The sequence below is a fragment of the Populus alba genome, chromosome 16 (assembly GCF_005239225.2).
Source record: "Populus alba chromosome 16, ASM523922v2, whole genome shotgun sequence".
Taxonomy (NCBI): Eukaryota; Viridiplantae; Streptophyta; class Magnoliopsida; order Malpighiales; family Salicaceae; genus Populus; species Populus alba.
In genome coordinates, this window is record NC_133299.1 from 7442856 (window position 1) to 7455526 (window position 12671).

Below are 12671 nucleotides of genomic sequence, written 5' to 3' on the forward strand. Positions count from 1 at the left end.
TAACCTTGAAGAATAAAATTAATTTCCAACAAATCTAATAATATTAAAGAAATAAATCAATTTTTTTTTTTATCAATTTAAACAATTTTCCAATAAATTCAAGAAAGTACTACAAACAAAAAGAACTAAGATAACCCATGTCCTTTTAAAAAATAAAAATAATAGAGCTCAATCTTCAATTGAATAAATTTTAAAAGATAAAACTAAAAAAACATGAGTTTAAAAAGAAAAAAAACAAGCAAACCTGGATGAACCTCCTAAACTTAAGTTAATATCTAAAACAAGCAACTCATAAAATTCTAGATCCAAACTCAATCAAGATGCCTAATTTCAGCCAATTTAATATTGAAGGATGAAATAAAAAAATAAATTTAAAAACTTACCATAGTAAAACAAATAGTAATAAAAAGAATGAAAACCAAATTTGTTAGGGGAAGAAAACTTAAGGAGGATGGAATTGTAAAACAAAATCAATTTAATAATATATCTCAAATAAAACAAATAACAATTAAAAGAATGAAGACCAAATTTAAAAGTTAAAGTGTGGTGATACTGAATTTTTTTTTTCAATTGTATAAATTATTTCAAATAAAAAAAAATACTAATAAAAGAAATAGGGACCAAATCTAATAGGGACCAAAAAAAAAACATGAGTTTAATTGCAAAAAAAATCTATTATAAAATGATAATATTGAAATAATAATAATAATAAAAAAGATAAAAAAAAGTTCTAGCAAACTAGGTAAGCAAACTAAACTTTACGAACCAAATCATGCAAATAAGATAACCTAATAGAAAACAAATCAGAAAGAATAACGACGTTTAATTCTAAAACAACCCGGTAGTTAAGGACAAGACATGACAATTAAATTAAAAAAAAAAAGCAATGCAAAAAAAAACAACCAAGAAAATCCAGGCTAATTCATCAAACTCATGGTCTAAGTGATCATGAGATTGAGATAAAAAAATATAAAGGAAATTAATGAAAATTATGTAGCATAACCTTGAAGAATAAAATTAATTTCCAACAAATCTAATAATATTAAAGAATGAAATCAAATTTTTTTTTTTTTTTCAATTTAAACAATTTGCCAATAAATTCAAGAAAGAACTACAAAAAAAAAAAAAAAAAAGAACTAAGATAACCCATGTCATTTTAAAAATTAGTGAAAAATTCTATCAAAAATAAAAATAATGGAGCTCAATCTTCAATTGAATAAATTTTAAAAGATAAAACTAAAAAAACATGAGTTTAAAAAGAAAAAAAACAAGCAAACCTGGATGAACCTCCTAAACTTAAGTTAATATCTAAAACAAGCAACTCATAAAATTCTAGATCCAAACTCAATCAAGAAGCCTAATTTCAGCCAATTTAATATTGAAGGATGAAATAAAAAAATAAATTTAAAAACTTACCATAGTAAAAAAAATAGTAATAAAAAGAATGAAAACCAAATTTGTTAGGGGAAGAAAACTTAAGGAGGATGGAATTGTAAAACAAAATCAATTTAATAATATATCTCAAATAAAACAAATAACAATTAAAAGAATGATGACCAAATTTAAAAGTTAAAGTGGGGTGAGACTGAATTTTTTTTTTTCACTTGTATAAATTATTTCAAATAAAAAAATACTAATAAAAGAAATAGGGACCAAATCTAAAAGAATAAAAAACGAAAGGGCTTCTTTAAATGTTTTTAAGTGTAAAAACAAAATCAATTTAATAATATATCTCAAATAAAACAAAAAACAATTAAAAGAATGATGACCAAATTTAAAAGTTAAAAGTGGGGTGAGACCGGATTTGCTGTTTACTCGCTGACTTTGGGAGGTTTTGAACTTCGAGTTGATATTTGAAAGATTCAAAGATCCAACCTCACTTTGCTATTTATTTGGATTGTAAATATAGGGATTACTAATCTGTTGACCCGTGCTGTGTCATGTTTCCTAACACTTTTTTATCCCTTTAAAAAAAATATTTCAAAAATGTGAAAAAAAAAGAGGCGAGAATCATGGGATTCCAACCTAAATGAGATTCCAACTAATCAATTGAAAAAAAGAAAGAAAAAACAATATATGCCAACCTAAATGAGTATGATAAACATGAGTTTAATTGCAAAAAAAATCTAATATAAAATGATAATATAGAAAAAATAATAATAATGAAAAAGATAAAAAAAAGTTCTAGCAAACCAGATAAGCAAACTAAACTTTACGAACCAAATCATGCAAATGAGATAACCTAATAGAAAACAAATCAGAAAGAATTACAAAGTTTAATTCTAAAACAACCCGGTAGTTAAGGACAAGACATGACAATTAAATTAAAAAAAAAAAGCAATGCAAAAAAAAAACAACCAAGAAAATCTTGGCTAATTCATCAAACTCATGGTCTAAGTGATCATGAGATTGAGATAAAAAAATATAAAGGAAATTAAAGTAAATTATGAAGCATAACCTTGAAGAATAAAATTAATTTCCAACAAATCTAATAATATTAAAGAAATAAATCAATTTTTTTTTTATCAATTTAAACAATTTTCCAATAAATTCAAGAAAGTACTACAAACAAAAAGAACTAAGATAACCCATGTCCTTTTAAAAATTAAAAATAATAGAGCTCATTCTTCAATTGAATAAATTTTAAAAGATAAAACTAAAAAAACATGAGTTTAAAAAGAAAAAAAAACAAGCAGACCTGGATGAACTTTCTAAACTTAAGTTAATATCTAAAACAAGCAACTCATAAAATTCTAGATCCAAACTCAATCAAGAAGCCTAATTTCAGCCAATTTAATATTGAATGATGAAATAAAAAAATAAATTTAAAAACTTACCATAGTAAAAAAAATAGTAATAAAAAGAATGAAAACCAAATTTGTTAGGGGAAGAAAACTTAAGGAGGATGGAATTGTAAAACAAAATCAATTTAATAATATATCTCAAATAAAACAAATAACAATTAAAAGAATGAAGACCAAATTTAAAAGTTAAAGTGTGGTGATACTGAATTTTTTTTTTCAATTGTATAAATTATTTCAAATAAAAAAAAAATACTAATAAAAGAAATAGGGACCAAATCTAATAGGGACAAAAAAAAAAACATGAGTTTAATTGCAAAAAAAATCTATTATAAAATGATAATATTGAAATAATAATAATAATAAAAAAGATAAAAAAAAGTTCTAGCAAACTAGGTAAGCAAACTAAACTTTACGAACCAAATCATGCAAATAAGATAACCTAATAGAAAACAAATCAGAAAGAATTACGACGTTTAATTCTAAAACAACCCGTTTGTTAAGGACAAGACATGACAATTAAATTAAAAAAAAAAAGCAATGCAAAAAAAAAACAACCAAGAAAATCCAGGCTAATTCATCAAACTCATGGTCTAAGTGATCATGAGATTGAGATAAAAAAATATAAACGAAATTAAAGAAAATTATGTAGCATAACCTTGAAGAATAAAATTAATTTCCAACAAATCTAATAATATTAAATAATGAAATCAAAATTTTTTTTTTATCAATTTAAACAATTTGCCAATAAATTCAAGAAAGAACTACAAAAAAAAAAAAAAAAGAACTAAGATAACCCATGTCATTTTAAAAATTAGTGAAAAATTCTATCAAAAATAAAAATAATGGAGCTCAATCTTCAATTGAATAAATTTTAAAAGATAAAACTAAAAAAACATGAGTTTAAAAAGAAAAAAAAACAAGCAAACCTGGATGAACCTCCTAAACTTAAGTTAATATCTAAAACAAGCAACTCATAAAATTCTAGATCCAAACTCAATCAAGAAGCCTAATTTCAGCCAATTTAATATTGAATGATGAAATAAAAAAATAAATTTAAAAACTTACCATAGTAAAAAAAATAGTAATAAAAAGAATGAAAACCAAATTTGTTAGGGGAAGAAAACTTGAGGATGGAATTGTAAAACAAAATCAATTTAATAATATATCTCAAATAAAACAAATAACAATTAAAAGAATGAAGACCAAATTTAAAAGTTAAATTGTGGTGATACTGAATTTTTTTTTTCAATTGTATAAATTATTTCAAATAAAAAAAAAATACTAATAAAAGAAATAGGGACCAAATCTAATAGGGACAAAAAAAAAACATGAGTTTAATTGCAAAAAAAATCTATTATAAAATGATAATATTGAAATAATAATAATAATAAAAAAGATAAAAAAAAGTTCTAGCAAACTAGGTAAGCAAACTAAACTTTACGAACCAAATCATGCAAATAAGATAACCTAATAGAAAACAAATCAGAAAGAATTACGACGTTTAATTCTAAAACAACCCGGTAGTTAAGGACAAGACATGACAATTAAATTAAAAAAAAAAAAGCAATGCAAAAAAAAACAACCAAGAAAATCCAGGCTAATTCATCAAACTCATGGTCTAAGTGATCATGAGATTGAGATAAAAAAATATAAAGGAAATTAAAGAAAATTATGTAGCATAACCTTGAAGAATAAAATTAATTTCCAACAAATCTAATAATATTAAAGAATGAAATCAAAATTTTTTTTTTTATCAATTTAAACAATTTGCCAATAAATTCAAGAAAGAACTACAAAAAAAAAAAAAAAGAACTAAGATAACCCATGTCATTTTAAAAATTAGTGAAAAATTCTATCAAAAATAAAAAATAATGGAGCTCAATCTTCAATTGAATAAATTTTAAAAGATAAAACTAAAAAAACATGAGTTTAAAAAGAAAAAAAACAAGCAAACCTGGATGAACCTCCTAAACTTAAGTTAATATCTAAAACAAGCAACTCATAAAATTCTAGATCCAAACTCAATCAAGAAGCCTAATTTCAGCCAATTTAATATTGAAGGATGAAATAAAAAAATAAATTTAAAAACTTACCATAGTAAAAAAAATAGTAATAAAAAGAATGAAAACCAAATTTGTTAGGGGAAGAAAACTTAAGGAGGATGGAATTGTAAAACAAAATCAATTTAATAATATATCTCAAATAAAATAAATAACAATTAAAAGAATGATGACCAAATTTAAAAGTTAAAGTGGGGTGAGACTGAATTTTTTTTTTCACTTGTATAAATTATTTCAAATAAAAAAATACTAATAAAAGAAATAGGGACCAAATCTAAAAGAATAAAAAACGAAAGGGCTTCTTTAAATGTTTTTAAATGTAAAAACAAAATCAATTTAATAATATATCTCAAATAAAACAAAAAACAATTAAAAGAATGATGACCAAATTTAAAAGTTAAAAGTGGGGTGAGACTGGATTTGCTGTTTACTCGCTGACTTTGGGAGGTTTTGAACTTCGAGTTGATATTTGAAAGATTCAAAGATCCAACTTGACACGACCAAAAGCTTGATGTCTTTTTCCAAGTGCAGGAGTGTCGAAGTAATAAATAACCCGGCAAGACCGGGGTCGAACCACAGAGAGGTTAATTGTATAAATTATAAATAACAAAACAACAACAACAACAATAATAATTACAATACTCAGTACGTGGCGTTGTTACACCTGAGAATGATCCAAAAGACCGGGTCACAGGTTTCCAGCCTATATACTGAGTTTATGAAAAGATCAAAGGGATATATTACAGAATGTAAATAACAACAATAACAATAATAATAATAACAATAGTAGTAGTAGTAGTAATAGAAGAAGATGAAGAAATTAATGAGAACTTTGAGTTGGAAGATTAATGTAAGGATTAACCAATGATAAAAACGAATGTCAAGGTTAGAGGATCCACTAACGGTACTTCAAACAAGTATAATATAAACTCTTATTACTCAATTGGAAATCACACATAAAGAAGGTTCCCATCATATTATAAATTGTTAACATGATTACATTAGTTATCTTATTCGAATAAAGCTAATACTTGTAAATGTTGGCAGGCATTCATGATTATAACTTATGTTAACAACAAATCAAGTCCCTTTCATAGCTCAGGTGTCGGTTATACCATACAGTATGGGCTATGAAAGTACCAAGTATTTGTTGTACCAAGTGTTATACAACATAAATCTAGATTAACCATTTAACAAGCAAAGTATTAAAAGTGAACAAGATAACAAATATAAAACATGTTAGTATCCAACGTTAAGGTCCATGTTAAGTTTATATTATACTTATTCTTACACCATTAGTGTACCATTTTCACCTTGACATAATTAACTTAGTTAAACATAATGAAAGAAAGAAACATAAATGAACAAGGTAAGAACATAAATGAGAAAGAAGTTAACTAAGTAAAGGAAAGGAAATTAAGTGCATAAACTTGATATTAATGAAAGCAAAACATAAGCAATACAAAGAGAGAAAGCAAAAGCATGATCTTGATCTGGAAACCAAGATGCCTCAATACATGGTAAGTGCCTCCTTTTATAGGCCAAAATTTGGAACTATTGATTTGTTGACTAATTGATGAGTGGGTGGCCACATCTTGACTTTGGTGACAATCCTTATCTTCTTGTCTGAACAAAACGTCATTGCTAACATCATAATTTGCCCAAAATCCTCAAGAATGTTCTAGGAAATTGTCTCAGCTTTCCAACAAAAAAAAGATGAGGTCATTTGGACTTCTAGAACTCAAGATATGGGCTGAACACTAAATAGTGTCTGGGCTGCAGGACAACTTCGGACTTCTTCGTTGTTCCTTCAATTTGGACTTCAAAAGGGCCTTCTTAGATCTTGGGCTCCTCATGAAAGTTGTAGGCCTTTGTCTTACCTTTCCATCCATATAAAATGGACCTAAATCCGAGATCTAGAGCTCCAGATATGATCCAATTACCGAGCAATGTTCTGGTTTGGACTGCACCGGCATCTCTTTTCTAAGTTTGGCCATCTCTTTGTCCTTCCACTTTCAATACTTAAACTCATCAATCAATCCTTTTATTTATGTGATCGGCCTGCATTTAAGATGAGCATTTACCATAAATTAAGGTATCTTATAATATCAAAGTTGTTATTATAAAACATGCTTTAGTTAAGGAGTTATTGATACTTCAAGTGCAAAATGATGATATAAAACCTTGATAAACATGCACTTTTAAGTACTAATCACACCCCCCAACCAGCTTATTACTAGTCCCTAGTAATCTAAAGCGTTAAAATAGAGAAACAATTTGCAAGTATCACAAAGCAAGGCATTCATCATTCAACTTCTATTAATCTATCCAGATAAACAAACTCTCATTAAATTTATATTACTGCTTCATACTTCTTAAACAAGATATTAATAAACCTTCTTTTTATGTGCGCAATATATGAAAACATAGATGATGGGGCTTTTGTTGGAAGAAAACAATATTATGTTCAAATGTTTAAGGTGAACTTCCTTGAGTTGGGATTATTATTATTATTACTCTTTTTTTTTTCTTCTTCTTTTTTTTTTTATTTTATTTTTATTTATATACACATACAACTTAAAACATAATGTATCTTTAACCCATGTAACGAGTTTTAGGCTAATGACTCCCAGACCAGTTGGTCTTAGGGCATTAGGTGTTGAGACACCCCTACGAGCTTAACAACTCGGGTTGCAGATACTGATACGTAGATAGTGCAATGTTTGATTCCCTTAAGCTTTTCTCCTTAACCCATGTAACAAGCTTTGGGCCAATAGCTCCCAAGTCAGTTGACTTTAGGGTATTAGGTGTTAAAACACCCCTTCGGGCTTAATTGCTTAGGTTAGGGAGGCTACGAAACCAAACTTATCTACGTTTTTATTATCATCAATATTATCATCATTTTTTTTTTTTTTGCAAATTATATACTATCCCTTTCCCTTAGTTGTTACCTTTAACAAAAGAACATAAATAATGTAATAATCCAATGTGCAACCCACAATCATATGTTAAAGTGTGTGTGTGAAAATGAAGGTTTAATAATACTTGTTAAATGAGTATATGAGCAGAATCAAGTGATAACAATGCGAGAGTTTGTAAACCTGAATATTTCAAGAAGTATTCTAATAGGCCTTGTTATGAATATTGCAAATAACCATTAGAAAATTTTTACTACGATGCGTCTCAAGAATAATTCCTCTTTACTCTGCCATCCTAGTAATAACAATTTTGCCAAATGGTTTTTTAAAAACAACAACAGTTAGTTGGTTAGTTTTTTTTTTTTTTTTTAAACTACTACCCTCTCCCCCCAACCAAAACGAGACATTGTCCTCAATGTTCGAAGGTAGAAAGATAGAGTATAAAAGACATCACCTGAAACAGCGAACAATGACAAACCTGAAACACACTTAAACAAACATAAGAAGTAACAAAACAAAATAATATGCTATTAATAAAACCAAAAGACACAAGGTTTCACAGATGAAGGCTCAAATCTAATCTAAGCTTTTTACGGCTTTCCTTAGTTGACCAATCTAGACGACTCATGCAGGGATCAATGACAGGGATGAAAGATTGTAGTTGGTCAATCAATTGTTCAGCAGTAGCAGCAGAGATTATGATTCGTCGTGCCGAAGATGTTAGAAATTCCTGTTCCACAGCTTGATCAAGGAAAGACAGCAACTTATCATAAAAACCATTAACATTTAACAAACCTATAGGTTTATGGTGAATGTGCAGTTGGGCCCAAGATGAAATATGAAAGATCTCTTCCAATGTGCCCAGACCACCTGGTAAGGCAATGAAGGCATCAGCATGGTTAAACATGGTATTCAGTCGGTCAGACATTGTTGGGACCTGTAGTTCCTCTCCAATTGTTTTTCCAATGATGTCCCCAGTTGCTAAAGCTTTGGGGACAACCCCCAAAACTTGACTGCCTCCTAAAAATGCAGCCATTGACACACCTCCCATTAACCCAAGGCTACCTCCCCCATACACTAAATGAATCTTTCTCTCAGCTAGTACCTGACCAAGATGATTTGCTGATTCTAAAAACTCTTTTTCTTTCCCAGGACTGGATCCACCGAAAACACAAATATTTTTTATGTGATGACTTGAGGAACCTGCCATTTCTACACACTTCTATATTTGATGAATGTATGGGATGAGTAGAAATGAAGGGAAGGAAGAGAAGAATTTATAGATGAAAAAGTGAAAATGCAATCATACCACCTATATGTAGGCCAGTTGTCGTCTCACACTCTCTCTCTTTATTTATTTATTTTGACAAAGCATGTATGTACAGGTAGTTGTGATTGTGGCTCACATCTTCCCTTGGTTTTACGTCCAAGAACGGCTTAAACGCCCTCTATGGGTCGGGGATAAGCTTCCCATCCAGTTTTCTTAAAAACTGGCAAACAGGGTCTTTTTTAGTCAGATTCCCAAGACTAAGTCGATCATGTTCTTTATGGAATTGTGGCCATAAATCATGAATTACACGATGCACATCTCCACTAGGATGCGTCTCAAGGGTCAACAAAAGATTATCTAAAGACCCCTTACTCAGGCCATCCTTAATGAATTGTATCTTATCTTCACGGTTTACAGATACCATTCCTAAAGAACGACATGTCGCATTACAAGTCCATCTGGCACATCTGTGACAGACTTTCAATCGTTTTGCACGACGTTTCTTTGCAAAAGTGCTTTTACCTCTTCCAGGCATGTGTGAAATGAAAGAATTGGAGGACTCACCTGATAATCGGACCTTTGCTTCAATTAGCCGGCGAATATCTTCAGGAATTCCATGATTCATTAACAACCGTAATCTTTCACACCTAGCACGGTAAATTTTTGTAATCGCATTCTGAGGCAGAGCGGGAAAATACCTTTTCAACTTTTCAAGAGTGGTGTCCATTTTCGAAAGAGAATTAGAGAAGAGATTCAAAGAAGGGAGAAAGAGCAGAGAATTGTACAAATATATACAGATATCAGTTATTTGGGAAACTAAAAGAACCGACTTATGTCACGGAGTACCGTTATCCGCCATTTGACCGGGGTGAGAGACTAGCAAAACAAAAGTCACACTAAAAAGCAACAAAAAAAAAATGTGAGAAAAACAAAATAATCAACCTTTATCAATAAGATTATTCAAACCAATGGATTCATTTTCACTAGGAAACTCATCAAAGTAAGCTTTTAAACGATGTTCATTTACCTTCAAAACATTGTCATTCTTTGGATTCTCAATATCAAGGGCCCCATAAGGATACACATGTTTCAAAATAAATGGACCGCTCCATCTTGATCTTAGTTTTTCAGGAAATAAATGGAGTTGAGAATTATAAAGCAAAACTTTTTGACCAGTATCAACTTTTTGACAATTTTCACAAGTTTTGCAGAATGCATGTGTGTCCTTGAACATGGTGGGCCAATAAAATCTATTTTGTAAGATTTTTGCAGTCGTCTCTCTTGATGAGAATTGACTCCCACATGCTTCAGAATGACAAAGTTTAATGACATTACTTACCTCATTGTCGGGAATGCATTTTTGAAATATTTGATCAGGATAATTTTTGAATAAGTAAGGGTCATCTAAGTAAAAGTTCTTCACTTCGTTCAAAAACTTTCCTTTGTCTTCGGTACTCCAGTGAGCTGGCAAATCTCCTGTTGCAAGAAAATTGATATTTTTAGCAAACCAAGGCATTGAACTGAGAGAAAGTAAGGATTCTTCAGGAAAGTAATCATCGATTGGTGTGATGTCAGATATCAAATCTGTTGTCACTCTTGACAAAAGATCGGCATCAATATTTTCGGTGCCTTTTTCATCCGTGATTTCTTCCTGAGAATAAATCATTTGCAAATCTTCATATTCATCCAACTCAATTTTACTCAAAGTAGATTCAAGTTGATCATGAACTAATTCTTCAATATGATCTACTTCTTGTAAATCATTATCATCTCCAGGCTGCTTGCAAACGTTGAAAATATTCATCTCTAATGTCATGTTTCCAAAAGATAACTTCATGAGTCCATTCCTACAATTAATCAATGCATTAGAAGTTGCAAGAAACGGACATCCTAAAATAATAGAAAATGAATTACATGCTTCAACAGGTTGCGTGTCCAAGACAATAAAATCCACAGGATAAATGAATTTATCGACTTGTACTAACACATCTTCGATTATTCCTCTAGGCACTTTTACAGATCTATCGGCGAGTAAAAGAGTTACAGAAGTTGGTTTTAACTCACCTAGATTGAGACTTTGAAAGACTGAATATGGAAGTAAATTCACACTAGCTCCAAGATCAAGTAAGGCTCTTTCAATTTTATGTTCTCCAATAAAGCAAGAAATTGTAGGACAACCAGGGTCTTTATATTTCAAAGCATTATTGTTCTGAAGAATGGCACTTACTTGTTCGGCTAAAAAGGCTTTCTTTTTCACATTCAGTTTTCTCTTCACAGTGCACAGATCTTTCAAAAATTTAGCATAGGAAGGAACCTGTTTAATAGCATCCAACAAAGGTATATTGATCCTTACCTGTTTGAAAATTTCAAAGATTTCAGAGTTGTGATTGACTTTCCTTTGTTTGGTCATGGCATGAGGAAATGGAAGTGCTGGCGGGGAATCAGCCTTTTCTTTGCAATGTTCAGGTTCAACCCCTTCCTTACCCTCAGAGATAGACTCATCATCTTTCTCACAAGGTTCAAGAATGGGTTTTTCAATAACCTTACCACTACGAAGAGTGATGACTGATTTGACTTGATCCATGTGTTGGCTTCCAGAACCACTTGCATTTGCATTGTATTGCCCCTTTGGATTTTGTTGTGGTTGAGATGGAAACTTACCTTTCTCTTGGAAACTGAGAGCAGATGTTAATTTTGCAAGAGCATCTTTAAAATCGGTCATGCTTTGAGCAAGTTGAGTATTGATTGTCTCCTGCTTTTCAATGAATGCATGCAATGTTTCCTCAAAATTTCTTCTAGGAGGTGGAGCATAAGGAGGTGCATATCCATGAGAATTTTGGAAATTATGGTGTGCTTGAAACGGTGGCTGTGAAGTTTGTGTATTATTGTTGTCACTCTTCCAACTGAAATTTGGGTGATTTCTCCAACCAGGATTGTATGTTTGCGAGTATGGGTTATGGTTGGGTCTTTGGAAATTGTTTAAAGCATGGGCTTGTTGATGGAGGCATTCCTTGAAAGAAGGCAAAGTTGGACAATCATTGGTTGCATGCTCATTTGTTTCACAGATTTGACACACAATGTCTTGAACAGATTTTAATTGACCACTCCTTTTTAATTCTAGTGCCTCGACTTTTCTAGCTAAAGATGCAAGCTTGGCTTGGAGGTCATGATCTTCCCTAAGGTTGTGCATACCCCCACTAGATGTATGAGGTTGAGTTTTACCTGGTGCCTCATAAGTACCTGTGGTGTCCCAATTTTGAGCATTTTCAGCTAGCAAGTCTAGGTACTCCATTGCTTCATTAGGGTCTTTATCTTCAAAAGTTCCATTGCACATCAATTCAACCATTTGCCTATCTCTAGGTGTTAAACCTTCATAAAAATGTGAAACCAATCTCCATGTTTCAAAACCATGATGAGGGCAAGTATTAAGCAAATCTCGATACCTATCCCAACATTGGTAAAATGTTTCTCCTGGTTTTTGAGTGAAAGTGATGATTTGTCTTTTGAAAGAGTTTGTTCTGTGAGATGGAAAAAACTTCTTTAAAAATTGTTGTTGCATTTCATCCCAAGCACGAATGGATCCCGGTCTCAAATTTTGTAGCCATGTTTTAGCTTTATC